We start from the raw sequence: 24,578 nt of genomic DNA, 5'->3' as shown, positions 1-24,578 counted from the left end.
ATATATATTTAATAATTCATCCCTAATTCTTGTTCCATTAGAAAAGTAGGTCAAGACCTGGAAGATCTTTGCTTTTCTTCACTAGCTTTGAAAAGCAAAGGTAAAGAAATGTGGATGTTAAACAGAGGTAGAGGAAACTGGGGAAAGGAGGGAGGGAAAGCTTGAGAAGGGAGAAAGGGGAAGACGATGGCTAAACATATGATCTCGTTTAGTCCTCAGAACAACCCTGGTGTGACTTCCACTTTGCAGATGAGGAAAGCGAGGCCTGGAAAGACGAAGTGCCACACACAGGGTTGCAGAGCCAGATCAGATGTTCGCTCTGCCTGATGCTGAAGTTGGTGCTTTTGTTGCAAAACCAGGCTGCGTCCCCTCTGCCAGGTGTGGGATGGTGGTTAGGTGCACGCACTGTGAGCCAGACTACCCGTGTTGAATCCTGACCTGCCGCTGACTAGCTGAGGGGACTTGGGTGAGTTACCTCACTCTAGGCCTCAGTTTCATCATCAATAAAATGGGAGTGACAAAAAGAGAAGGATCGCTTCATGTGGATGTTGTGGACATTAATGATCTCTAGCAAGTAAAGCACTTACAAAAGTTCCAGGTGCAGAGTTCATCCTCCGTCAGCACTAGCGATGGTCGTTCTCCCAGGTCTCCCCATGACGGGAGCAATGGCTCCGGCAGAATCCAGCAGACTCAGGGGGAGCCCACTTCCTCATTACTCCAGACCCAACTTCTCCCTTGTCCTCCTTGCCCAAGGTCAGGACCCCACCAGGATCCTGTTGCTCACATCATTACAACATAGCTTCCCATCCTTTGTGTAGGTGATTTGCAACTAGGGCACAGGTGGAATTTTGACGACAGGAAATATGTCTTGTGGAGAACAAACCAATGAAGGCAAAACTCCTCAATATGCTCCATTTTACCAATTTCTTCTCTTGAGTTTCCAATTCATAGAGCACCAGCATTGGTTTCTGCTTCATTTTCCCATCTCCCATCATTTCCAACATAGGAAAATGCCCAGGATCACACAGCTACCAGGTGGAGAAACCGGGATTTGAACATAGATCATCGGATTCCAGCCCCTGCCTGCTGAACCACTACTCCACAGGGCCAACCTTTCCCTACAGAATATAACTTGAGGACAGGCATCACCTATTACACTTCCAACCACGGCTGGTACCTCGCAGCTTGCTTATAATAAATAATCAGTACCCACTGATAGACTTGTTGCCTGACAACATTAAAGGCCTTCATTTAATCTCTTCTCTTCAGAGTTGATTATCTCAGGGTTGAATTGAGGAAAGGCTGAAATAGTTATTCATTCATTCATCAAACATGTACTGAATGCCTAACCAGGACAAGACTCTAAGCTGGGTGCTAGAGAAATGAAAATCAGCAAGACAAGTCCCCTGCACTCCAGCTGCTTCAAGTCTATGTCAGGGAGGCAGTGCAGGGATTCCCAACCCTGGAAGAACATTTAATCTCCTGGGGAGCTTTTAAAAAAATCCGGATGCCTGGGCCTCACCTCCAGTGGTTCTGATTTAATTACTCTGAGGTGGGAGCCCAGGCTTTGTTTGTTGGTTTGTTTTTTTTTTAATAGTAAACTTTTTTATTTTAGAACAGTTTTAGATTGACAGAATTATTATGAAGGTAATAGAGAGCATTCCTATAAACACCATGCCTAGTTTCCCCTACTATTAACATCTTACATAAGTATGGTACATTTGTCACAATTAACGGACCAATATTAATGCATTATTATTAACTAAAGTCTATCCTTTATTTAAATTTCCTCAGCTTTTCCCTAATGTCCTTTTTCTGTCCCAGGATCCCACCTGGGACACCTCATTACATTTAGTCATCATATTTCCTTAGGCTTCTCTTCTGTGACAGTCTCTTGGCTTTGGTATGTTTTTAATTCCTCAGATTATATTATGCAGCCAGGGCTGCAAACTTCTGGTCTGGGGTCAAAAGCATGGAACGTCTAGAGGCGGCTGTCTGGGTTCAAATTCTGGCTGGGCTGCTTAATAGTTATGAGGCCTTGGGCAGTAAGCAATCCTGTAGGGCCCCTATTTCCTCACATGTAAAATGGAAATATTAATAGTAGCTACCCCATAAGTTGTAAAGGGCGAACGAGGCCAGTGTTTCTCAACTTTGTCATATCATAGCAGCCAGAGAAAATACATAGCATTTGTAGGATGTACTGACATAGCACACAACCCAAGTTCTAGTGGCATAAATGGATGAATCTTCTCACAGCCAGGGATGAGGGGGTCAAAGCTTGAGCCGCCGGTAGCTCTTCTGTGCCGGGTTAGGAAGTTCTGGGTTGACATGTGTAGAAGCACTTAGACTCTACCTCGGCCTGTGCAAGCCCTCCATAAACGTGGAAGAGGCAGACCTGTAAAGTGCAAGGAGTAGTGCAGACTGGGGAAGCGATAGGGGCAAGGCATAGAGCAGTACTTCCCGGGCCCATTTGTACCGACCTTTTGCCTTTCCAAAGGGAATGGGCATTGTCTCTGGAGCAGGAAGGAACTGCTCTCATTTCCTGAAGCTGGGTGACCAGCTATGGACATAAACCCAGGGCACCTCGTTACACTTCGAGGAACAAGAGCAGCCAGGCTGCTGACACATGAGAAATGCAGAGTGCCGGGAAAATTAAGTAGTGGCCCTTGGAAACAAGATTCAAGATTTCGTGTCCGGAGCCTCCTGCAAGGATGATCCCTCCTGCTGGTTACTGCCTCTCTGGCGCCACCCTGTGGTGTCGGCTGGGTGGTTCACGACTGGTCGAACCTGCCAAAACTCTGGTAAGTTTTTTTTTTTGTTTTTTTTTTTTAATGGAGAGTTTTTTTAACTAAGAAACTTAAGACTTGGGTAGATCAAATAAAAACAATTTCTAGGGGAAAAAATAAAAACTCCCAATGAAATAAAACGTTAACACTGTCTGGGCCATTGCAGAACCCAGAGAATATATTCGTGTATTTGAAAAATTCCAGGCACTTCATAATTGACCTTTTGATACAAAATGACCTATTAAACTTGCAGTTTGTAGTTCTTGGCTTTGAGGTTCACAGGACAAGCTGGGAAGTCTTCAAACCTTGAGCTGAGTTAATCCCAAGAGGAGTTATTTGGCTTTTGAATCAGTTTTTCTTTTCTAAGACGTAACAGCGGCAACAGCACCCACCTTCTGGCCTCCTCTTTCTGGGCTTGACGACCCTGCAAGAACCACCACAGCTTCATCTGCCTGGGAGCCGAGAGACTCGGTTAGACTATAGCACGCACAGCAGCTGGGAGTCACCCGTTCCCAGCAACATTCCCTTCATCTTTCCAGCCAGCTTTGAATGCAGTGTTTGGATGAGTGGGATCAAACGTTCTCCCAGCACCTGCTTCTGTTCCTGGGCAAGTGCTGCAGCCAGCATGGAGGTGCTGGGAGGGTCCAGCCCCACACACGGACCAGCAGGCTGTGCTGCCCTAGGAGGTGCTATGGTAGGATGAGGGCTGTGGCCATTGGAGGCATACTTGTACAGTGCAAAGATGCTAATCATTTTGATCCCAGCCAAGCTTTGTTGCCTCAGAGTTGATCTTGGGATCAAGCTCTGGGTTCAAATGTTCCAGTCCATCTTCAGTAACAGAAAGTCTGTTTTTTCCCCTCATTTGCTAGGTGTGAATTTCCCGAGGCTGAAGAAATTAGAGATGTGAAAGATTGTTACCATGAGATGGTTCTCTCTGCAATTTGCCCACAAATGTGTCAGCACCATCTCTAACAGACAGTCCTTGTACCTTTGAGACCCAGAGACATTCATAGATGATTTAGAAATAATAAACGCTGATATGCAGAAAAGACCTCTCACTACTATAAAGCATTTCTGTGTTCCTCATCTCATAGTGAAGTGTGTCAATGGCAAGAGTTTTATAGTTGACAGACTAGGTTTCAAATTTTAGCCCTGCTGTGTGACCTTGGGTAAGTTGCTTAACCTCCCTGAGCCTCCATTTTCTCATCTGTGAAATTGAGATACAAATGCCATGCTCAAAGTGTTGTTTTGGGAGGATTAAGAAGCATAGTCATTGCTAAGCTGAATGTCTGGCATGTGGTAAAAGCTCAATCATGGGTGGCTAGGACTGTGATTACTCCCACTATAACTTTATGAGGTGGGACAGGCCCGCTTTACAGATGAAGGAATTAGAGCTCAGAGACACAGAGTGACTGATCCACGTGAGTGGCACAGCCCATGGGGGCTCAAACTCTGGTTCTCTAGGCACTGAGTCTAGAGCCCTTTCCTCATTCCACATATAGGGTGCCTGCTCTCCTCCCTGCCAGATTCTCAGACACTCAGCTGAGGCTCAGACCACAGGGCTGGAGAAACAGCCACATCAGAAGAAACCAAAGCAAGGAACGGAAGATCCACCAGACAGGCGTGAGCTGGCTGCCGGGAGCTCAGGGGCTTAAGGACCCAGACACAGAGGTGGGGAGATTCAGCCCTGTGTCCACAGCAGGGAGGGCCAGAGGGGTGTGCGAGGCTGAGGTCTTGGCATTAAAGGACAGACGGCCTAGCAAGCAGCCAGTGAAGGCTGACTCAGGGAGCCATGGACTCGAGAGGCCAGAGGCTGGAGACAAGGACAAATATGAAGAACCAAGAAATGGACAGAAATAGAGGGAGGGAAACTTGACGAGAGGCTCCAAGATAGTATTAATTGAGCATGGCACCTGGCTTCTGGGGTGTGGCAGGTGACAAGTCTGTCTGTGGTGGAGTCAGTTAAGATACTCCTTTAAGATTCCTTCTAATGACAAAAAAAGAAAGTGTCTTTCCTTAGCAAACGAAGCAAACTTTCATAAGCCAAATTCCTCCAAGTCTCCAGTCAAGGGAAATTGGCTAGGAGAAATTTGATTTGCCATGATTTGATGTCAGATGCTCTGGATATCCATGTGATGTGTCCATGTGATGCCCACGTGTCGGTCCAGTAGAAGTAACCAGAATCTCTTTCAGCTTGTTTTCCAGAGAACCTGGAGTCATGGAATCTTAGACTGAAAGGTCATCCAGCTCACATTTTCCTCCAGTGCATGAAGCTTCCCTTTCAAAGTGGTCTGCCAGGCTCTGCTTGAACATCTCTGGTGATGGGGAGCTCACTAACCCCCAAGGCAGCCCTTTACATATATGGACAGCTCTGAATCTTAGAAAATGTTTCCTTATTATATTCTTCAGTTGCCAGTGACAGAAAAGACTAACTGAAACTGCCATTAGCAAAAAAAAAATTCACAAATAAGCAATAAATAAGGAATACATTTTGCAGTAGACCCTTGATGTGCCACCCAGATCCCCCCCCCATGAAGGACTTTCAGCACCAGCTGCTGGAGAGCTGCCAGCAGACAACCTTTAACTGCCAACCCCTTCACGGGTTGCTTCCCTGCAGCCGTCTTTCCTGGGGCAACCCACAGCCAATAACTAATCGATGCCAGAGTATAGCTATCTGGGTCATCTCCACCTAGGGCTCCTCCTGGGCTTGGCTGAAGTCATCAGGACTGCATTTGGCTTGAGCCTTCCCTCTGCAGCTTCTCCTCCCTTCCCTTCCCTTCCCTTCCTCCGGCATTCATCCCTAGGGCACTCCTGGCACTCCTGAATAAACATCCTGCAACCTAAACTCTGCCTCAGAGTCCACTTTCCAGGGAACAAAATTGTGGCATACTGGCTCCCCTAAGTGGAAGGTCTAGGGCAGGGGTCCCCAACCCCCGGGCCATCTGCCCCTCCCCATTGCTCTCATTACCGTCAGAATCATTCCCCTTCTGCCCCTGTCCATGGAAAAATTGTCTTTCATGAAACCAGTCCCTAGTACCAAAAAGGTTGAGGACCGCTGGTCTAGGGGATATCAGGCACAGCTGGTTCTAGGGGCTCAGGAGGAACGAGTTGGGGCATAGTGTCACCCCTTCTCTTGGCTGTGCTCAGCTTTGTGCCAACTTCACTTTCAGATACTCACATCCATGCAGCCTCAAATCTAAGGGGGGGGCAGCTTTTCACCACTAACTCCATAGAAGTTCAAAATGTACTTCTCATTGAACTGATTTGAGTCACAGGCCGTTTCTTGGATCAATCATTGTGGCCAGAGAGGATGGGATATGCTGATTCTCTTAGGCCAGAGTCATAAGATCATCTGGATGAAGGGACGGAGTCATCGGCCAAAACACAAGGGCCAAGAGTAGGGGAGGGACTGTCCCGTGAACAACACATGGGTTCTGTGACCAGAAGAAAGGAAGGCTGACGCCATGCAGGCAAACACCAAAAAAGTCTATCACAATTCTGCTGTGCAGAAGTCCATCTCCTTGCTGTTCCCGCTCACAGGGTCACATGGCACGGAAGTCCTAGCCCTCTTCCACAGGACGCATATTTGAAGAGCCCCGTTCTCCCCCCACCTCCAGGCTGTCCCTCCAGTGTCCATCTCCCATCTTCTCCTACGTGGCTTGGCTCTGAGTCCTCTTACCTCTCAGAGCATTTTCTTCTAAAAACAATCTCTTTTGTCTTTAGTTTCATAGTGTGCTGTCCAGAATGAAATACAATGCTCTTAGAAGTGTACCAGATAATCACTTCTCTCCTTTGAGACATTCTGCTTCTATTAATGAAGTCCGGGGTCAAAAGAATGAGCTTTACTTGGTGGACATAAAAATTGACTTCTAACAATAAATTAGGTGCTATTTGCCTAAAGCCCTGAGTTGCCTTCCCAGGTTCCAGTACTGTCACGTACCTTCTCATTCCACAGTTGTGCAGTTAGGTTTTTTGAACAATATTGCATATAATGAATGACAATTCTATATATATATATATATTGATTGGATATCAGAGCTCATCCTACTTTGACTCTCTGGGTGTAGGCGTATAAAATTATATACGTGAGAAAGATTATTGGACCAGAATTCTGGATTCAAGTTCTAAGCACCAACACTTAGAAGCTGTGTGACCTTTGCTGATCACTTAATTACCTGGTCTCCACTTCATCATATAGATATGAGTTAAAAATGAGTTTAAAAAAATTTACCTCATATAAGTCGTACATATCAAATCAAATATCATATATGCTTTGAAAACTATACGTATGTGTGTATATAGTATAAAATGTTTTATATTATTAAATGCTTTTCTTACTGTATAAGAAACGTTACAGTATAAAATGTTTTCTTACTGTAGGTCACAGTTTAAAACTTTGAAGAAAAACACTCGTTCCAGGCCTATACCTGTCTTATTCACCAGTGTACACACAAACAGACACACACATACACACACACACGCACACACCCGCGTGCGTACACACACACAAACTGAAACAAAGTTTCATGAAACAAAACTCTCTCTTATTGGGCTTCCCTGGTGGCGCAGTGGTTAAGAATCCGCCTGCCAATGTAGGGGACACGAGTTCGAGCCCTGGTCCGGGAAGATCCCACATGCCGCGGAGCAACTAAGCCCATGCGCCACAACTACTGAGCCTGCACTCTAAAGCCCACGAGCCACAACTACTGAGCCCATGTGCCACAACTACTGAAGCCCATGCTCCTAGAGCCCGTGCTCCACAACAAGAGAAGCCACTGCAATGAGAAGCCCGCGCACCGCAATGAAGAGTAATCTCCCCGCTCGCAGCAACTAGAGAAAGCCCGCATGCAGCAACGAAGACCCAACACAGCCAAAATAAATGAATAAATAAAATTAATAAAGAGAAAAAAATTCAAAAACAAAAACAAAAACAAAAAAACTCCCTCTTATTACATATGCATAAGAAACAAATAACAAAGTTAAATAGCAAACATAATTGTATTTCTATTCAAATACAACATAGAAAGATTATCCCAAAATAAATAATACAAAACCCAGAAATGCTGGTCACGACCCCACTACATTGATTTCATAGACCATCAATAATCACAACTCAGACATGTGGATGGCGATTCCAGCAGAGTGCGGTACAGGCGGGGCTGAGGAAGCCACACCTGTGGGTACCACCTACGGTATGGAAGCCCCAAGCGGGACACCCAGCAGAGACCCAGGACGCTGGAGGCATTTAAGAAACAGAAAGTGGTGTTTAAGCTGAAAGCTGAAGGCTGAATATGAGTTGCAGAGGCTGGAGGGTGAGAGAAGCCTGGGTGAGCTTGAAGAACTGCAGGCAGAAGGGTCTGCAGAGAGAAAACAGACCCCTGGCCTCTCACCACTACAGCACAAGAAAAGGGAAGACGACGTTTCCTCCCTAAAACATCATGGTGAGAACAGGTCATTGAACTGAAAGTTTGCAAGATAAAAACAAAACAAAATCTTGACAAAAATATTAAGTAGAAAAAAAAATATGTATACCCAAATAAACAAACAAAAATTCAAAACTCTTTAGAAAGATCCAAAGAAGTCAATTATGATCAAAATATTTGATGAGTGGGATGAAGTTCAAGATTCTTCTCTCACACTTCCTTAGGGAGTAGTGAGTCAGGCATAATTTACCTAATTGCTCACACTTACTTTTAATCTCAGTGGAAATGAAACTGCTTAAATTGCAAAGTTGATAAAGCTTTGAAAAACGTAGACAGGTATGGTTCCTGGCTCCAGAAAGCTCCCTTCCTCCCCGGGGCCTGCCACTCTCAGCATTACTCACACCTGCAGACAGGCAGGGCCTGGGACTGCAACTCCCAAGTGGAGACAGGGCAGGACTATAAAAAGCGCCTCAACCACAAATCAACCATCTTCCAGCTGACTGGCCTCACACTCCACTTTCAGGTGCTCTGATAATTGGGCCTCTGATTGACCTGTTTCCTGGTCTGGGTCCATCTCCCTCCTGCCAGGGCCTGGCTCCCATACTTCACCCCCTTTGGCATGGCATTTAAGCAAAGGATTTTCTTTCGCCGCTTGGCTCCAATCTCTGCCTCCGCCATTTCCTATCTGCATAACCCTTCCACACACCTGCAAGCGGGTTATTGCATGAAAGGCCCTTAGAAGCTAGATGATCTGAGAAGGAAGAACACGCATTGGCATTCATGTTTTGGACTCATTAGAAAAGTCCAAGGGGATCAGAATAGATTAATTCTGAAGGAGAAAAGGTGGATGTGAGGAAAACAGCAGGTCTGAGAAGAGAGGAGGAGAGAGAAGGAGAGAGAGAGAAAAAGAGAGAAGCCTCAGGCATCCAACAGTCCACATGCAGATGGAGGCTTTGGAGTGATGGGTTGAGGCAAAGAAAGGAAGGAGCCCACAAAACAAAGCTCTTTCTTTACATCAAAATTTTGCTGCCACCTGGCCTTTCAGTTGCTCCAACACAAGTTCTTTCCTACAGCGTGTGGACCCCTCTGCTGGGCAGGCTGTCCCCCACCTGGCTCCCCCCTATTCATTCTGTAAAGTCACCTTCCAGGTCCCCTGCTTGGGGAGGTCCTCTGCTTGGGGGGCCCCCCTGGACCCTGAGACAAAGTCCCTATTGTAAACCCTCATCCCACCCTTTCTTTTCCTTCGTGTCTCCCATCTCACCATGATTCCTCTATTGAATCTGCCCTATTTAAGGTCTCTCTTCTCCACTAGATTGTAAGGCCTGCAGGCCAGGGATCACATTTAGCTTGACTTTCTGCCCAGCTGTGCCTGATCGCCCCTAGACTTTCCACATAGGTGAGCCGGTATGTTGCAGCTTCACTCCTGCGAAGTGGACTCTGAGACGGAGTTCAGGGTGCAGGCTGTTGGTGAGGCAGTGCCCTGGGGGGTGAACCCTGGAACGAGGGAGGGGGAGGGAGCCGAAGATGCGGAAGAAGGACTGAAGCCAAATGCAGGCCCGGGGACAGCCTCAGCTGCAGCCAGGAGTTGCCCTGGAACTAGAATGGCCTCCAGAGTTAAGGAGTGGGGCGGAGATGATGGGCATTTATACTCAGGTATCGTCAGTCACTGAAAGGGGCTGGTGTGGGGGGGCTCACCTCAGGAAGGGGTGTGCTGGGGCAGGGTGACTTGGTGCAAAGCCATCCCTGAAGGGGCTGACTGTTAAAGGTTGTCTGCCATCTATGATGGCACTGAGTTAAAAATTAAAAGGCATTCCATAACGATTTCATTGTTGCTCATGGTTACTGGGGTGGCAGCGGAAGCCTTTAAATGCACGTTTTATTCATTTCTCCATTCATCCCTCCATCCGTCTGACCACTGACCTCACAAATATTGGCTGAGTGCCTACGAGGTTCCACATGCCCCTCCATAGCACGGAAAGAGCCTACTCACCACACCTCCAGTGGAGGTTTCTCTAAGATTGGAGAAAGTATGTGGGGGGAGTAAGGGGCCAGAAGAGTAATGAAAGGGAATAGAAGGGTCTCTAAAGCAAAACCTACACCTGTGGCACAATTTGAGGAAAGGAGCACATAAATGATGGGCACCAACTACAGAGCAGCACTCGCCCTACGTACTTTCATCTCCCCAGTGAGCGACAGACGGTACTGTCACGTTTCATTAAAAAGAAAACTGAGGGCTTCCCTGGTGGCGCAGTGGTTGAGAATCTGCCTGCCAATGCAGGGGACACGGGTTCGAGCCCTGGTCTGGGAAGATCCCACATGCCGCGGAGCAACTGGGCCCGTGAGCCACAACTACTGAGCCTGAGCGTCTGGATCCTCTGCTCCGCAACAAGAGAGGCCGCGATAGTGACAGGCCCGCGCACCGCGATGAAGAGTGGCCCCCACTCGCCGCAACTGGAGAAAGCCCTCGCACAGAAACGAAGACCCAACACAGCCAAAAAATAAACATAATAAATAAATAATAAATAAAAGTTAAAAAAAAAAAAAAAGAAAACTGAGTCTCAGAAAGTTGATGGAACTTGCTTAGAATCATGTAGCCCCCAATGCTGCCAGATGCAAACCCAGCTCTGCCCGAATGGAGGGCTTTTGCTCAACCTTTGTTGAAGACCTTGGCTCAGCCCTTGCTTCAAAGCCATCAGCCAGATGGACACAGAAGGCTGCAGCTGCAAGTGGGCCTCGAGGTGGTTGGGGAGATGCCACCAGCCAAGGATTTGACCAACTGAGTCTGAGCCACCGTGGTCCTCTCTGTCTGCTTCCCCTATGGGTGAACCCCAACCTGCTCACCTTACCTGGCCTGACCCCTGACTGCTCTCTTTGCAGGATGAGTCAGCTCAGCCCTCCTGACCTTGGGCTGTACTCTGACTCCAGTTAACCTGAACACAGCCACAGCGGCTCAGCCACGAGGGCCCATAACCTTTTCTCTGGTGCCCTGCCTACTCTTAAGTGAATGAGCTCATGGAGTATAACAGGTGTAGGTGATCTTGCTTCTACGGAAATTCCCAAGCCTCCCATTGTCTGTGTCCTTCCATGAAAACAAGAACTTGAGCTGCTAATTGGTAAACTCCTTCAAGGCAGGATCACAGTTTAATTCAACTTTGATTCCTGGTACCCAGCGCATTACCCAGCTACAGCAAATGCTCATGATGCATTCATTAAAAAAAGTAAAACCGGTCAACACACATACACACAAAATGAGTAAGGCTAGAGCCATTCAAAACTAGAATGACACTAACAGAAATTACTCATGTGTTCCACTATATCAGAAAGATCCAGCTTTAGAACATCTTTTGTTCATTTAACAAATACTTATGGAACACTTGCTAAATGTCAGGCGTTGTGCTAGGTGCTGGAAAGACATCACTGAAAAAGAAGATACAGCTCCTAACTTCATGGAGCTTACAGACTAGTGAAAAAATATATATATATAACAAATCGTTGACCAAATGGCAGTCATTGTGACCAGCAGCACAGAGAAGCAGCATGATGCTGTGCAAATTAGCATCACTGGGTGCTAGTCTGGTCCCAGGGGTTGCAGATTTTCCTATGGAAGGAATATTCGAGCTGGAAGTTAAAAGATGAATAAGATTTAACCAGACAAAGAGGAAAGAAGTGCCATGACAGCAGGGAGGGTCTAAGGGATTGGAGTGCGCCTGTGAGGCAAGAGCACTGAGAGGTCAGAGAAAGAAGGCATAAGGACACCAGAGGACATTGATGAGGAGGGCGTAGCCAGGTCAGGCAGGGCACTGTGAGCCGTAGCAAAAGATTGGCATTTTTTAATAAAAGAAATGGGACATCACTGATCATGTTTAAGCAGGGGAGTAACGTAATTAGATTTGTGTTTTTAAAAAATCTTTCTGGCTGCGACATGGAAAATAGATTAGAGAATGCAAGAATGGACGTGAGGCTTAGTCCAGGCAAGAGGCTCTGGTGTCTGGTGTTGGGGAGCAGGGTGCTGGCAGTGAAATGCAGAGTAATGGACAGAAGTGAGAACTCTTCGGGAGGTTATTGGGTTGCAGGACTTGATGACTGTACGATCATGCAGTGGATTGGGGTGGAGGGGAGGTGAAAGGGAGAGGCATGGATAAAGAAGATGTGGCACATATATACAATGGAATATTACTCAGCCATAAAAAGAAATGAAATGGAGGTATTTGTAATGAGGTGGATGGAGTTAGAGTCTGTCATACAGAGTGAAGTAAGTCAGAAAGAGAAAAACAAATACAGTATGCTAACACGTATATATGGAATCTAAGGAAAAAAAAAAAAAAGGCCATGAAGAACCTAGTGGCAAGACGGGAATAAAGACACAGACCTACTAGAGAATGGACTTGAGGATATGGGGAGGGGGAGGGGTGAGATGTGACAGGGTGAGAGAGTGTCATGGACATATATACACTACCAAATGTAAAATAGATAGCTAGTGGGAAGCAGCCGCATAGCACAGGGAGATCAGCTCGGTGCTTTGTGACCACCTAGAGGGGTGGGATGGGGAGGGTGGGAGGGAGGGAGATGCAAGAGGGAAGACATATGGGAACATATGTATATGTATAACTGATTCACTTTGTTATAAAGCAGAAACTAACACACCATTGTAAAGCAATTATACTTCAATAAAGATGTTTAAAAAAAAAAAAAAAAAAAAGGGAGAGGCAGTGTCAGTGATGACATCTCCCGGATTTCCTCCTTGATTATCTAGGTGTTTGGCGCTGTCATCCTCTGGACAGGAAACCAAAGAGGAGGGGCAAGTCTAGGAGACAGCTAATAAATTCATTTTAAAGGAGTCAAGTTTGTGATGCCAGGCCGATATCCAGATGGTGATGACAAGTCAGTGGTTGGAGACAGGGGTCTGAGCTCAGAAGACAGAACTGAAATGCAGATATATGGTAACCACTCCCACATTTATAGGTGGCATTAAAAGCTGTGGGAATGGATGAGATCACGTAGGGAGAGACTAGAGGGGAAAGAGAAAAAACTGACAGGAGCCAGTCTAGAATAAAATCTTCAGGACACCTCACCACCAACAACAAAGCCTCAGGGAGGACCAGGAGATCCTCACATGTGCCCAGCACGGATTCTTCCATGTAGGTCCTGCAGCTTACAGGATCAACAGTGGATGAAGGTCAGGAAAGCCTTTGGCAAGGCAGCCTCAGGGGAGGGAGGGAAGTGCATGTTTACACACTGATAACCCTGAAATAAGGCAATGCCCCACAGAGGCACTACTGGAAATCTAAATGTCTCTTGGGGAAAAGTCTCTGTGTCCACCTCCCTCCCGTTCTCTTCCTTGACATTTTTGCAGCATTGAAATGCTGGAGTCCTGTAGGGTTGATCCCCAAAGCTGAGGAAATCCAGTTTCTCAGATACGAAAGGGACTCTGGCTCCCGAGTACCAGTGCTCGCCCAGAAGAACTAACCTACGCAATCGAGTTGGTTAAACATGAACTCGCCCACAATCAGAACATCACCCCACCGTCAAGCCTCACAGTCCCCAAACTGAATTATGTAACCTCGTGGGTTTACTAAGAGCCATTTGTCAATTTAATAGCACAAAACCAAGGAGAAGCCAGATTCTCGACTGAGGCGGACAAATTTATGAAGACTATGACTCAGGTGCTTTCTCCCTGGAAGCTCCCTAATAAGATGCTGTACGAAGACTAGCTTGTACCTTGGAAGCGGCGGCTTCCAGAAAATAAATTGTGAGATTCTTGATACACACCCACCCACTCATGTACATATCTACACCTGCACACATATGCATGCACACATGGACACATACACATCTGTATCTGTGTATACACCCATGTGGATGTGTAGATGTATACAAATACTTTCTGGAAATGAGAAAAGCATTAGTGGGAGTGAAGTCCTAGATTCTAAGTCTGCCTGGTAACTAACCCTCCTCTGCACAATTTACCATAATGTGTGCGTTGGTGTGTGCACACACATGCACATCCAAAGAAGCACAGTATGTTTTAAGCAATGACAAAGTGGTGGTAACTGATTTTTTCCCACCCCTTGCCCCCCGCAAGGAAAAAAGCACTTGGCTCCGTTCCTAGTATATTTATTGGAGAGGAACAAGGCTTTCTGAAGAAGGTGGCATCTGAGCCAGGCCTAGAAGGTGGCCTGGGGTTCTAGTAGCTGGAGAGTTGGTGGGGATGGCGTTCTGGGAGCAAGGGAACAGTCTGAACAGAGATGGGAAAGTCAGGACCTTGAGAAACCCTAGGCTTTCACTAGAGCATTGGGTACATCTGGAAAAACAATGAAGGTAAAAATGAACAAGCAGGTTGGGCGGAGGGTCCTATCGTGGAGGGTCTCAAATTTTGGGTGAAATAATTTGGACTTCATCTGCAGGACATGGGGCGTGGGAAGCATTTCAAAGTGTTTCAAGAGGAAAGTGACATGATCAGGATTATGCTTCAGGAAGACTAATCTGCTCACAGGTTGGTGAGAATTGGAAATGGAAAATTCGGGAGGTTGTAACAGCACTCCAGGCCAGAATTTAAAATAGCGAGATTATGAATATCTCTTAACATGGAAAGATGCTTGTAATAAAGTTCTAAGGTTAAGTCAATTGCAAGTTGATATGTATTATATACATAATCTCATTTTTGCAAATATAAATACACCTACACCTACAAGCTATAACTGCAGAGGAAAAGTCCAAATACACAAACACTGGTTATTTCTTGTTGGTGGGATATTGGGTCACTTTTATTTTTTATTTGATTTTGTGTATTTTATATTATTTCCTACAATGAACATTTTCTTGTGTTAAAAAAAACAGGAGGAGAGAGGAGGGAGACAGAATCTGCCTCTATCAACCAGAAAGTCTGTCAAAGTATTTTCCTAAACAATAGAATCATCTACCTTGGAGCTGGATTGGGCCTCTCCCCTCATTTAATAGCCCGAAGTCGAGGATATGGTGACCTAAACCATTGAGGAAGCCACTAGAATGGAAAGGACACAGTATTTTCCTTCCGAGGTTCCTAAGTCAGTCAATCCTGGCACTTGAGAGCTAGACAACCTAGTTTAGGTGAAGAATGCCAACAGCTGTGAATCTGGGCTGCAAACTGGACAGGCCACAATACCACTCACAGGCTGAGAAAGTCTTATTGCCAGAAGAGTTTGGGGATTATTAGACCAACCGTACCACTGAGTAGCACTGAAAAACAGGACAGTGAAAGTGAAAGGGCTTGACAGCGTTCCGGTAAACTACCGAACTTTCTTGTCTAGTGCTCGTTAACTCAGGCTGTATCAGAGTCACCACACACACCTCAACTCCACCCTCCTCGCTGAATCTAATCCATCCACAGCAAATCGTGTATCAAGCTCTTACCGTGTACCAGGCAATGTTCTACGGGTGGGAAGCCCAGCAGCGATCAAAGCTGATTCCGTGGGTCAGACCTGTGGCATTTCATGTCCTTGAAGATCCCCGCCATGTTTCTTCCTCTTCCATTCTCCCTGCTCCCTTCCTTCTGGCTTCTTGAATATAAGCTTCGCGATAGCTGGGATTTGTATTGGTTGTTTTCTCGGCTGTGGGCCCAGGACCCAGAACACCTGCTTGGCCCATAGTAAGGGCTCCACAAATAATTGTTGAACCAATGGCCTTCACATGGGCTGTGTCTTTGACAGGGATCATGCTTCCTCTACCATTCTGTCAAGCTTATTTCTCTGAACCCCTCAAACATCACTCTCTCTGAGAAGCTTTCTGGAATTTACCAGATTCTTCTGTTAATGATTCTCTTGGTATCCTGTGCTGCTTCTCTTAGCATTTAGCATCACTGTAATTACATAATTACTTAATCTGTCTCTCCTGTGAGTACAGCGACTCCATGAATCCTGGGCCTGGCTGGTCTTATTTACCTCTATATCCCCAGTTCATGGCACAGAACCGGGCCCATGGGAGTCACTCAAAGTTGTCAAGTGACTGACTGACTGAAAGAATGCATACAACTTGATGGCTACTGAATCCCAGCTGGAAACAAGAGTAATCATCATTCCTGTGGTTACTAAGGATGCTCCTGGACAGCTGTTGGCAGGGTGGATCACAGCAACGAGGTTAAGCCCCAGGGCATTTTTTTGCCGCCTGGTCCTGTTTCCGAGAGTAAATTCAGGAAACTGGAGGATGCACTGCAGTCACTGATTCATTCAACAAATACTTAGGTGTCATTAGATGAGGTACAAAGATGACTAAAACAGTCTCTGCTTTTGAGGGGCTTGTAATTTAGTGGGGGTAATGGTACTAACAAGATAAAGGCACTGATATCTTTTTTTTTTTTAACATCTTTATTGGAGTATAATTGCTTTACAATGGTGTGTTAGTTTCTGCTTCATAACAAAGTGAATCAGTTATACATATACATATGTTCCCATATCCCCTCCCTCTTGCGTCTCCCTCCCTCCCACCCTCCCTATCCCACCCCTCTAGGTGGTCACAAAGCACAGAGCTGATCTCCCTGTGTTATGTGGCTGCTTCCCACTAGCTATCTATTTTACGTTTGGTAGTGTATATATGTCCATGCCACTCTCTCACTTTGTCACATCTTACCCTTCCCCCTCCCCATATCCTCAAGTCCATTCTCTAGTAGGTCTGAGGCACTGATATCGTGAAAGCTGTATTAGTTTTCTAGGGTTATCATAACAAAGTTCCGTGAACTGAGTGGCTTAGGGATTTATTGTCTCACAGTTCTGGAGGCTAGAAGTCCAAGATCAAGGTGTCAGCAGGGTCATGCTCCTTCTAGAAGCACTAGGGAAAGCTCTGTCCCAGGCCTGTCTACTAGCTTTGGGAGTTCCTTGGCTTGTGGCAGCGTGACTCCAGTCTTTGCATGGCGTTCTTACTGTGTATGTCTGTGTCCAAATTTTTCCCTTTTTATAAGGACACCAGTCATATTGGATTAGATCCCAGCCTAATGACCTCATTTTAACTCGATTACCTCTATAAAGAGCTTATCTCCAAATACAGTCACAGTCTGAGGTACTGAGGATTAGGGCTCCAACACAACTTTAGGGGAACACAATTCAGCCCAGGACAGAGCCACTCTGAGAGAGGTCTGCACAGGACCCAGAGTGGCAGCAGAAGGAAATAATCCACTCCCATGGGGATGGGGCTGGCGGGTGAGGAAAGGGTGCAGAAAAGGCTTCTCAGAGCACATGAACCTCGGACTCAATCTTGAAGAAGGAACGAGTATATTCCAAGTCATGTGGGTGGAGGTGGGGTGGGGTGGAGGTGGGGTGCAGAGAGGGTTGGACAAGGTGGGCAGGAACCAGATAATAAAAGACTCAGTGTAACCAAAGGGTTGGTCCTGAATGTCCCCCAAGTCCTCCAGCTTTCCAGAATGATCCTTTTGTTCAATATGCAAATGGAAAAAGCTGAAATAGCTACGCTGTGAACAGCGGGAAGCCTGATGTCGCTGAGGATTCAGTGTGGTTCTGGTGGAGGCAAGACTCTCCTGGGCCACTCGGCACTGCAACTCACCTGTGACTGGGGCTCGGCGCTGCTCTCAGCCTCTGCTGCTGCCGTCTGCCTCTGCATCCCTCAGTCCTTTCCGGACTCTTCTCCCACGACTGTGGGCATGGCAAGCTTACGCTGCTGGCTGGGGAGAGCAAAAGGACACAGCACAGAATAGGAAACAGCTTACGTGAAACACTGGCCATGGTGGCCCCAGCTTCCCTTGGCCACCTCCACTAAAGGAAAGTTCTTACCAGCCAGCTGTATCTTCTTAGGCTCCTGTCACCCCACCTTCTCTGTCTCACCAGTTAGAATCTTCTAGAAGCTTTTGAAAGGACCAATGCCCAAGACCATCTCAAACCACTTAAGTCAGCCTCCATGGGAGTGGGGTCAGGCAGGGATATATCTCCAAGCTCCCAGGTCCTTCTAGAGTGATGACAGCACTAGGAAGACCACTCTGTGTACAGACCTGGCTCATATCTCCCCTTCCTCATTGTCCTGGCAGCTAAGGAAAGCTCTGGTTCCTATTACCTTACTCTTATTATGCAGAGCAATTCCTCTGTCTGTCTGTCTGTCTGATTTGCTCTCACTTACCCAGGCCTAGGCACATTAGGCCAGCTCTTCTCAAAATAATAAATAAATGAGGTCAGTCATGATGTGCTCCTACAAAACAGCATCCTTTTCCTCTAAAATGAATCGTGTCTCTCCCCTTACAGGGAAAACCATTATACCTCCAAGCTTTTGTATTAAATACCATATTTCAGTGATTTTAAGACTCAAATATTTCCCACATTTTAACCTATCTGAAAGCATATGTATCTTATCATCAATGGGGTATCACAGTTTATTTGACAGTGTTTTGGTTTTTTTTTTCAGTGTTTCAAATAACAGTACACCTTACAGTTGTAAGGGGATTTGATTTGATGAGATAGTGTAGCAAGAACCTTTTTATTCCTCTTGCCACAAGGGCTGGTTTTGCCAAGGAGTTTGGACTTTATGTCATAGGTAGTAGGGAGCCATCAAAGGGTTCTGAGTGAGGGAGTAACATGGCAATGCCTGGCTTTCCAGAACCACTTTGTCACATGCCCGTGGGAGTAAGGCAGGAAGGCTCCTCAATGGAACTGGAAAATCAGGCCTGCCTAGGGGTGAAGGGATCCAAACTTGGTTCCTTGCGAGCAGGAAGGATTTTGATTCCCTGTGCTAAGGCCCTTGTGTCACTGTGGTCCAGGGGCTATCCTTAGGGAAGGCTCATCTGCTCTCTCCTAAGAGACCCAAGGTGGTAGCCTTCACTGCCTGGTGGATGAATTCTCCACCTGCAGGGCTGGCTCTCTCACCAGACCAGAACTTGACTCTGTTGGTCCTCTCCACCCGGGGTCTTCTTCCCCAGGTATCCTAGCATTCACCAGGCACACACAAGAGAGCGAAGTATAAACCACAGGATCCCATTTGTCAAGTTCCAAAGGGAAATAAAGATGACAGGCAGACAGCACACTCTGGTAGGGAGATCAGACCATTCCCTCCCTGAAGGCAAATTAGCGGGAAAGCCAAGTTGTCACGAGAAAGCCAATTGATTCACTTATAATGAGAAAATCAACTTTCAAGAGTACTGAAAGTTCACACTGGCTGGAGCACCTTGTTCTTTCCCTGTTGAAAAATGAATCCAGAAGCAGCCAAATCATCCAGCAGAGACTTAGTGAGCAGGGAATCAGGGCAGGGGTGACGGTTAAGCATTAGCCACGTCTCACAGCTGAATTGCTTGCGTTGTTCTCCTCTGCTAGAGGGGTTGCTGTGCCCAGTGAACCTCACTGCTCACGTCTGCCTGCCAAGCTTGCTTCTTGCCTGGACGCTGAATGGACGGACCTCGCCAGCATTTGCCCCTGAGACTTGCCATGTTCAGCTTCCAAGGCTGGCCCGTGCCGGCCTCTGACAACGTGGCCCTCCCACCCCCAGAGGACTTGGGTCTTTGTTCACTCCCTCATGGTCACAGTCAAGCCCAGCCTCATCTATCCAAGAATACATTTAAGCACAATCTCTTGGATTTTTCCCACAAATGACTTATCTCAACTTCCGGGTGTGTAGTTCAATATTTAACCCTTCACAAATTTATTTACAGGCTCTTCAGACTCCTGGCTGTCACTTACTGGGGGCAAGCACCAGGAGGAAATGGCCTTCCTTTTAATAAGGAACTTAATTTCCCTTTTTCATCCTGGGTATGGAAACCCTCCCTCCTCCTGGGTTGGAGTAGCCCACAGAGCTTGTGAAATAAGCTGGATTTCACATGCAATTGAGAGGAAGACAAGAGCTCGTAGCCCAGGGAAGTCTCATAAGCAGCTTCAGGGCAGGGATGGATTTTGCTGGGTCTGCATCACAGGGATCATCTTATCAGAGTGTTAACAACACAGACCCTGAAGCCACACAGAGCTGGGTTCCAATCCTAGCTTTGCCTTAGAGACAGCACTCAACCTCTCTGAGCCTTGTCTTTAAAATGGGATAATAATACCTGTACCTCCTGGAAGGATGAAGTAAAACAATAATGCACAGTGCTTGGCACACAGTAAGCATTGTTCCTTCCTCTTTGCTTTCTCAGTTTTTCTCATTATTGGAAACTGTCCCATAAAAACCTTAGACCTCCACAAAAATCTCCTCTTCACCCTCCCTGCACAACCCCACCCACCGGGCAATTCAAAGCAGTGAGAGAAGCCTAGCAGTTAAATTTTCTTCTTTTCTTGTCTTTTTTTAACAATGTCTTATACCCACCCTAATATTCACATCTATGTGTTTACTTCTAAGATTTACTTTAAAATAATAGGATGAGGAAGTGGGGAAGTGGAGAGTATAGAGGAAAGATGATGGGCCATGAGTTGATAGCTGTTGAAGCTGCATAATGTGTACAAGGGAACTCATATACCATCCTCTGTACTTTTGTATATATTGATATTTGAAATTTTCCATATTAAAACATATTTTTAAAAGAAAAAAATCATATTGATGAGTTTCTATTTGCCAGACACTGGTTGAGGAGAGAGGGTTTGAAAGAAGAATAAATTCAGACCCTGCCCCTGAGGAATTCACAGACTGGTGGAAGAAGACAGGAGTGATAGTGATCATTTCAAGCAGAGCGATAAGGGGTAACAGCGCAAGTGGGGGCTCGGCAGGGCACCTCGGGGAGAAGGAGGGCGGCTTCACAGCTTCTGCTCTCCCCCAGACCACCTTGCTGGCTTGCACAAATGCACGTGAGAGGCAGCAGGCATGCAGAGAAAGATATGCCTGAATGGACATCATTTCCATCATGACCCAGTTCATACATCATCTCCTCTAAGAGCCACTTCATCCTTCTCTCTTCCAAGCTGTGTTAGGTGCCTTCCTCTGAGCTATGTCTTCCTTAGCCTTTATAACGCTGAATAAAGTGATTATATTTGGGTGGGGTGGAGAAGGAAGGAGTCATCCCTGAAAACCTTGTATAATGCAAAGCTCCCATAATTCAGGACCAACCCTGACAGAATGGCACGTATGTCCACCTACCAAGCAATGGTGGCACCCCTGTGTGGCAAAAGTGTGAACGTTATCTGCAAATGACCAGGTTCACCTGCGTTCAACTTAAGCAACTCTTAACCGATTTACAAGTTCAGAAGCTTCTCATTTCTTCAATACTTGCACATAAATGAGACTTAACATAGTTCTACCACACCCCTTCAAATCTGTGGCATAATTTAAAATTGCACAAAACCTGATTCTTGAATTGTAATTATCTACAATACAGGGTCCTCTTCCTTACCTCTTTTTTCCCAGCTGAGTAGGAGGGATAGAGGAAGGAAAGGAGGAAGGGAGGGAGGGAGAGAAGGAAGGGGGACTTCCCTGGTGGCGCAGTGGTTAAGAATCCGCCTGCCAATGCAGGGGATCCCTGGACCAGGAAGATCCCACATGCCGGGGAGCAATGAAGCCCGCGAGCCACAACTACTGAAGCCCCCATGCCTAGAGTCCATGCTCCGCAACAAGAGAAGCCACCCCAATGAGAAGCCCACACATCACAACGAAGAGTAGCCCCCGCTCGCCGCAACTAGAGAAAGCCCACGTGCAGCAACGAAGACCCAACGCAGCCAAAAATAAATAAAAATAAATAAATCTATAAAAAAATTATTAAAAGAAAAAGAAAAGAAGGAAGGGAGGGTAAGATTAGACAGAAAGACGGTCTTCTCTTCCTCTTCTCCCTTCTCCATCCCCCAATGCAGAGGCATATCATGAGAATTTGACATTAGAGATCATCTTTTCTGTGCTGAGCAGTAATTGACATATAAGTGATGTTATACCCTGATGCTGTCTAGCTCCCCCATCTTGGGCTTGTCATTTCTCCTTCCAAAACCTTTATTCCCCCATCTCTCATGTAGGAAGAACAGTACCAACCAGACCTCTGAGGGGTCATAGAAGGGTCACATTAGATAATGCAGGAGAAAGCCCTTTGAACGCTGTAAAGCTGCAGACTCACGTTAGGGGCGTTGTGACCGGCTGACACAGGGCATCCACAACCCGGTACTTCCGAGTGACTCACCAGCCTCTTATATGAGCCCCTCTCACTAGGAGGCCCTGAGGGTAGCTGAGCTAATGTTTGCAAACCACTTTAAAGAAGAGAAGGGCTTTAAAACTGCTTGGATCGCTTCCAGTTAGATGACCTCTTCACAAGAGTACAAAGAAGAGCAAATGTGGACTTTTCTCTTCCTTTTAATTTTCTTTCAAAAAGGGAGACAACTCACTCCATCATTAGTGTACATCACTGTGTTTGAATTAGCCAAGCGAGGGCAGAAGAGTTTGGGGGGTGACAGGCTTATTAAAAATATTATTATTGTTATTTTTTAATGGAGAGAGCAATATGTGCTTATTTTTTAAGTGTAAATGATATAGAAGTATAGAAAGTAAAAGGGAAAAGCCCAACTCTTCTAAATACCACCTCCACCCCTTCCCAGAATTGGCCACTGTTAAGACAGAGGTAAGAGCTTTCTGTGCATATGGTCCTGCAATTCTCTTTTTTCACTTAACCATAAACAGTAGGTTGTTTTTTTTTTTTTTTACAAGGATGGAAGTTTTTTTTTTTTTAATTAATTTATTTATTTTTGGCTGTGTTGGGTCTTCGTTTCTGTGCGAGGGCTTTCTCTAGTTGTGGCAAGCGGGGGCCACTCTTCATCGCGGTGCGCGGGCCTCTCACTATCGCGGCCTCTCTTGTTGCGGAGCACAGGCTCCAGATGCGCAGGCTCAGCAGTTGTGGCTCACGGGCCCAGTCGCTCCGCGGCATGTGGGATCCTCCCAGACCAGGGCTCGAACCCGTGTCCCCTGCATTGGCAGGCAGATTCTCAACCACTGCGCCACCAGGGAAGCCCAGGATGGAAGTTTTAAAAGAAATTTAGAAGGCAGTATAAACGTTTTACCAAGGCGACTGCTTATTCAAATCTGTTTTTTAAGCCAAAACCCAGACTTGGAACGTTACCACAGCATCTGAGGGGAAGGATGTCCTGTGCACACCTTTGTCGCGTGTTAGTCCTCCCAAACCAGAATGTGAGCTTCCCAGAGCCTAGCACCATGCCCGGCACAAATCAGTGTTTGCCGAGTGAATAACTGAATGACCTTGATTCCGCAGAATTAATCTCCACTGGGCCCCTCTGTGCTTCACGGCATCTTGCTTTCCCAGCACTTTCACACTTTGGGTCATTTTGGCCTCACAACATCCCTCTAATTTGTGTTGCACTCCATATTTCATTTTATGGTTATTTTACAGCGGGGGAAACAGTCCCAGTGAAGTCACAGAGCTGGGCCTAGAACCCAGGTGTTTTTTTTTTGCACCCACTCTTTGTATTCACCGATGCCTGCCTCTACTGTGTACAATGGTCAGAGGATAACAGAATCAGTTGAATGTCTACATAGCTGAAAGCTTGCTTTGAGGTGGTGAGGGTTAATCCTCTTCTGTGTGTGAGCTAGGAAGGCTAATTTATGTTGGGCGCACTAAACTTTATGAAGGCCTCTGGTTTGCAAATCCATCTTCCGCCATCTGCTGGATGAAAGCAGCATTTCAGTACTGCCGCTCATCAGCCATGGTAACAGTTACCATCTGTTAAGGTACTACTTCGTGCCATGCAATTAACATGTATAATTTCTTTTACTCCTCCAAACAACCCTATAAGGTAGGTCCAATCTTATCCCCATTTTCAGATGAGGCAACTGAGGTTCACGTGGTTAGGTAACCCACCCTATGTGCACTAGTTTCCTAGGGTTGCTGTAACAAATTACTGTAAACCTGGTGGCTTAATACCATAGGAATTTATTCTCTCAATTATGGAGGCCAGAAGTCCGAAATCAAGGTGTCAGCAGGGCCAGGCTCCTTCCAAAAGCTCCAGGGAAGAATTTTTCCTGGCTCTCCCAGCTTCTGGGGCTCCAGGTATTCCTTGGCTTGTGGCTGCGTCGCTCCAGTCCCTGCATCCATCTTCACACGGCCTTCTCCTCCTTCTCCCTGTGTGTCTTTCCTCTGTGTTTCTCCTACAGGGACATTTGTCATCTAATTTAGAGCCCACCAAGATAATCCAGGGTGATCTCTTCTCAAGGTCCTTAACTTAATTACATCTACCAAAACCCTTTTCCCAAATAAGGTCACACTCACAAGTTCCTAGGGTAAGAAGGTGAGCATATCTTTTGGGGGTTGGGGGAGCAACCAGTTAACCCACTACCCTATGTTCTTTAGTTGACATGTTGCAGAGTCTATGCTCTTAATCACTGTGAGGTGGGATCGAGACTGCTGCTAGCAACCCTCCTCTCTGTGTCTCCTCTACCCCTCAATCCTTCCCATTGTAGGTCCACCCCTTCTCTCTTTTCAGTTAAAGGACATGCC

The 24,578-nt window shown here is 46.3% G+C and overlaps 1 long non-coding RNA gene across 1 annotated transcript in view; it reads right to left on the bottom strand.

Annotated features, from left to right (window-relative positions):
- The window catches only part of LOC118890702, a 99,747-nt gene extending 83,856 nt beyond the window's left edge, over window positions 1–15,891 (bottom strand). The window contains exon 1 of the long non-coding RNA XR_005018810.1: window positions 15,599–15,891. This is a non-coding gene — a long non-coding RNA (uncharacterized LOC118890702). The remainder of the gene's footprint in view (window positions 1–15,598) is intronic.
- Window positions 15,892–24,578: the final 8,687 nt, after the last annotated feature.

This window comes from Balaenoptera musculus, chromosome 1 (genome assembly GCF_009873245.2).
Source record: "Balaenoptera musculus isolate JJ_BM4_2016_0621 chromosome 1, mBalMus1.pri.v3, whole genome shotgun sequence".
Taxonomy (NCBI): domain Eukaryota; kingdom Metazoa; phylum Chordata; class Mammalia; order Artiodactyla; family Balaenopteridae; genus Balaenoptera; species Balaenoptera musculus.
The sequence above is the reverse complement of the archived record's forward strand: the minus strand, read 5'-3'. Positions and strand labels throughout refer to the sequence as shown.